This window comes from Camellia sinensis, chromosome 14 (genome assembly GCF_055761805.1).
Source record: "Camellia sinensis isolate YWXY chromosome 14, ASM5576180v1, whole genome shotgun sequence".
NCBI lineage: Eukaryota > Viridiplantae > Streptophyta > Magnoliopsida > Ericales > Theaceae > Camellia > Camellia sinensis.
In genome coordinates, this window is record NC_138974.1 from 65,690,635 (window position 1) to 65,695,761 (window position 5,127).

Consider the following 5,127-nt stretch of genomic DNA (forward strand, 5'->3'; position numbering starts at 1 on the left):
GAACTAGAGGCCTTGCGCTAACCCTTTTGCACCACCAAATTGAACACTGCCACTCAGACGAACCGAGCTAAGCTTTCACAATTTTTTTTGCAAATTGACTTTTTACTTAGTCCGGTCCAGATATCTAGGCATAACACTTCTTATTTCCACTTTGCAGACTTGACTAGGTTGGCCAGGCACACCTTTGCATGCTCAGCCGAGCTACTCAACGTCATCTCAACACCAAGCTAGGCCACCGCGTTAATTTATAAACAATTTAAGTTAAATGGGTAAATATCGATTCTTAGTAAACTCCCCTGGGGCCATTGCCGAATTCCGCAAAGACTACAACATTCCTGATGATGTCCACCTTTCACTAGCCGATCTAGATACCACGCCCTGGGAAAAACCGGGCTTTGTACCCTTCACCGTGATATCCATTGTTAAAGCTGGACTTCGATTTCCTGTTCAGCCACTACTTTGTGAATTCTTTAGGCAGACAAGACTCTGTCCGACCCAGTTAAGTACCAATTCTTACAGAATAATAAACGGCATCGCTAAGTTAAATCGCCGACTTGGCCTCAACTTGGGTTTAGCCGAGCTATTTCACCAATACTCACTTGGCCATAATGAAGACGGCTGAGTGTATTATTTAAGAATAAGAAAACATCGAGAGAAAATAATAATAAAAAAACAGAACAAAGACGTGAATGATGACGACTTTTTCTGGGTTTCTGGCAATTTTGAAGACCAAGAAGCCCAGATACCGGGCTATGGTATTAACTGGAATAAAGGAACAACCAGTTTGAACACCTCGGCTTAATTTGTTCGTTATTTTCCCTTGTTGTTTATAAGCTTTTCACTGTGCTAACCGTTGCCTTTTTCCATATGCAGATTTGGACCACCTAAAGTCACAATACCAGTACCCCAACCTAGACACTCTTCGCGCCGCGCTTCAGTACCGCGATCGAGGTTGGGCCGAGCTACTCAATTTCGAACCGACCTACTGATACAGTGGAAGGAGAAAGGTCAGGGTAACTGACTTTCTCCTTGAACCATCACCAGAACCGGACCCAAACTTGCCACAGATTAACCTCATACCTTTAACCGAAGAACAAGAAATGGCCAAGCGCCGAGCTGTAAGGGCACTGATCACCGAAACAACGAGTAACACCGGCAAGGGACAGACCGAAACAAGACAAGCCGGCCAAACAAACGAGGTTGTGGTGGCCCTCCCAACAGCCCTTGCCTCGTCATCCGGGCCAAGCAAACGTGCTCGCACTTCCTCAACCGAGCCGCAACACCTTGTTGACAAAGATAAAACCGTGCTCCCACAAATCACCCCGCCAAGCCCAGAACCCGTGCGTTTTGACCGGGCTAGCTCTTCAGAGTGGACACCAAAACTAACATTCAAGAACCGAGCCATATCGAACATGGACTCAGTGGTGGCAAAAAAAAGGGGTGTTTGTTTCAGCTTTTCAGAGCCAACTTATGGCTTTTAGTTTTGAAAAAGTTTTTTTGGACTGTTTGGTTAAACTTATTTCAAACAGCTTTTGATTCTAACAGGTTATTTTAACTCAAAAAAGCTGATTCTGAGAAGCTGCTCACCCCTTACTTCTGATTATCAGTTTTTGCTGTGGACATGTTAATTTATGGTTATACTCTTAAATTTTTTTATTTTTTATTTTTTTAAAAATAAAAAAAGACTCAAATGGACTATAGATTATTATTATTATTTTTTATGTGAAATGTAGACAAACAAAAAATAAAAATTAATTGAAAAAGCTATTTCACAGCTTATTTAACAAACACTACTCAGCAACTTAAATCTATAATCCAACAGCTACACCAAACAGATTAACAACTTCTAATTAAAGTCATAATCTATAATTTGTTAAGCTATAATCTATAAGTTGTTTTAACAGCTATACCAAACGGGGCCAAACCTTGCAAAAAGTGTGTGTCTGCCACCCGATATGGAACACCATGACCATCTTACCAAGCTCAAGGCCATCCGCTCGGCCACTAAATCGATGGTGCTGGTAAGTGCTTTTTTGCTTTCCAATTTTGTGCATCTGTTTGCTCGGTTTTACTCAAAATTTCTGTCTGCACTTTTGCAGGCCATGCAGAAGAATCACGTTACTCATAAGCGCGTGCTAGAGCTACGTAAGACAGCACGGCTTGCTATTATAGACGCCAATACCAAAACGGCCGAGCTGAAAGAGGCCAAGCAAAAGATGGCCGAGCTTGAATCTGAAATAGCCCGACTCACGGGGCTGGTCAACTCGGCTGAAGCAGATAAGCAGAAGGCTTTGGCCAAGCGGAAAGACAAATATCTGCGCGAGCTGGCCAAGCTCAAGAAAAAGAAGGGTGCAGAGATCACCGAGCTACAGAAAAAGATGAAAGATGTAGAAGACCGTGGCTACAAGGAAAGAGAAGCCACCTACATTCTACAATGCGAAGCTTCAATGGATATATCTTTCAAATGCAGATGGAAGGCGGCTGCCACAAAGCTCGGTTTTGGCCAAGAAACCGAGGTCTTCCAGAACCATCCTCCCACTTCATTCCAAGTTACATAGCAGACTACGCCAATGCTATCCAAGAAAAATTACTCCAAGTATAGGAGGAGGATAAGGCATCCCCAGAACTAGAAAACGCCCCAGCTGCTACTAGTGACCACGGTCTCCAAACTGCTCAGTCAGCTCAGGTGGATCCACCGGTGCCCATTACAGTTGAAGATGTGGCTGTGACCGACCTTCCTGCTGGAACCGGGCTACCGAGTGGTGAAGCTCGAGTTGTCCTGGATGCAGATCTGGATGATCTTTTTGCCTAATCTTGTATTTTCTTCTTTCAATGCTAACTTTTTGTATGAATTTGTAACCGGGCTGAAGCCCCACCTCTTGTAGTGTAGTTTTGATCTTGAATGAAATATATTCTTTTTCCATTCTTTTTTGGCCGGTTCATACCCTGCTTGTGTTTGTCTCAACTTTAATTGGTATGTCTAGAACTTTTTGGCCGAGATAACCATCCCGGTTTATTAGTTTTTTAATCTGTTTGTCTTCAACCTTCTCTAGCCTAGATCCTTATCTCGGTTGGAAAGACATAAATGTTGGTAATTCTTGCCAACCTCCTCAGCCTAGATCATTATCTTAGCTAAAGAGAGATAAATGTTGGTTGTTCCTGCCAACTTCTTCAGCCTAGATCCTTATCTCGACTGAAGAGAGATAAATGTTGGTTATTCCTGCCAACCTTCTTCAGCTCAGATCCTCATCTCGGCTGAAGAAAGATAAATGTCGGTTATTCCTGCCAACCTCTTCGGCCCAGATTCTTATCTCGGCTGAAGAGAGATAAATGTTGGTTATTCATGCTAACCTCTTCAGCCCAGATCCTCATCTCGGCTGTAGAGAGATAAATGTTAGTTATTCCTGCCAACCTTATTCAGCCCAGATCCTTATCTCAGTTGAAGAGAGCTCAATATTGGTTATTCCGGCCAACATTCTTCAGCCTAGATCCTTATCTCGGCTGAAGAGAACTAATTTGTTTGGTTATTCCTGCCAAACTTTCTGATTACCCCTTGCTGGCAATGACTGAGAACAACTTTTACAATAGAAAGACTTATGCTGGAAAAGTAAACTATTTGTTTTATTTGAAAAGGGAAAAAAAATTACAAATATTCTAAGAGAAAGCTAAAAATAAAATAACTTGAGATTGACAGTGTTCTATGGCCTGGGAATAGCCTTGCTATCTCTATCTTCCAGGTGATATGCCCATTTTCCCGCTAAACCAACCACTTTGTATGGTCTTTCCCAGTTAGGTCCCAACTTGCCATCTCCGGGTACCAAAGTGTTGCCCATTACTTTACGTAATACCTAATCCCCAATCTCGAATTGCCTTGGATGCACCGTTTTGTTATATTTTCTGCATAATTCCTGCTGGTACGAAGCAATGTGAACTAGAGCTCTTTCTCTTCTCTCTTCCGCAAGGTCAAGTTCCAAGGCTATGGCTTCTCCATTCAAGTCTAGGTCAAAATTTTCACTTCTAATAGTGGGGAGGCCAACTTCCAGTGGGATTACTGCCTCTATACCATAAGCCAGGGAAAAGGGCGTTTCTCCAGTTGACCGCCGAGATGTGGTGCGGTAAGCCCATAAAACATAAGGGAGCTCCTCAGCCCACTTGCCTTTCGCTTTCTCTAACCTTTTCTTCAAACCATCTAAGACGACTTTGTTTGAGGCTTCTGCTTGGTCATTCGCTTGAGGGTATACTGGTGTAGAGTTATAGAATTCTATCTTGTATTCCACGCAAAAGCCCCTGAAGATTTTGTCGTCGAACTGAGTGCCATTGTCGGATATTAGAGCCTTAGGTATGTCGAATCGAGTTATGATATTCTGCCAGGAAAATTTCTTCACATCTTTCTCCTTTATTGATGCGAGTGCTTCTGCCTCCACCCACTTTGTAAAGTAGTCTGTTGCTGCAAGAAAGAACTTTCTGTTGCCGAGTGTCGGTGGAAGTGGTCCTACTATGCCCAAGCCCCACATTACGAAGGGCCATGGGTTAGTTAATGGCAGAAGCTCTCTGGCTGGTTAATGTATTTGGTGTGCGAACTTCTGACATTTCTCGCACCTCTTGACATATTTCTCTGAATCTACCTGCATGTATGGCCACCAATATCCTTGTGAGATTGCTCTGTAAGCCAATGATCTTCCCTCTTGGTGGCTTTCGCATACGCCTTCATGTATCTCAAACAAAAATGTCTCGACCTTGTTAGGATGGACACATTTCAAGTAAGGTCCTGTGAAGAATTTTTTGTATAAAGCCAATGATGGAGAGAGCCAAAATCGCTGTGACTTTGTTCTTATTTTGTTGGCTTCTTTCTTCTCTTCAGGTAAGATGCCGTCTTTTAAGAATACTATAATGAGATCCATCTATGAAGGGCCTAGTTCGGCACAACATACCTCAGCTACTTCGGATTCTTCAATGCTTGGTCTGGGTAGGAAGTCGATTAGTAATAGATGTGGGATAGATGTATCTGCCATTGAGGCAAAACCTGCTAGTTCGTCTGCTCTATTGTTTTCTTCTTAGCCGATTTGTTCTATCCGTACTACTTCGAACTTCATGATCTCCTTTCTGACCAACTCTTGGTACTTAGCC

The 5,127-nt window shown here is 42.8% G+C and overlaps 1 long non-coding RNA gene across 1 annotated transcript; it reads left to right on the forward strand.

The window, feature by feature from the left end:
- The first annotated feature begins 1,885 nt into the window (after positions 1 to 1,885).
- Positions 1,886 to 2,927, forward strand: LOC145807644 (uncharacterized). The gene is made up of 2 exons (XR_014350905.1): positions 1,886 to 2,021; positions 2,100 to 2,927. It is a non-coding gene; the product is annotated as an uncharacterized LOC145807644 (long non-coding RNA).
- Positions 2,928 to 5,127: the final 2,200 nt, after the last annotated feature.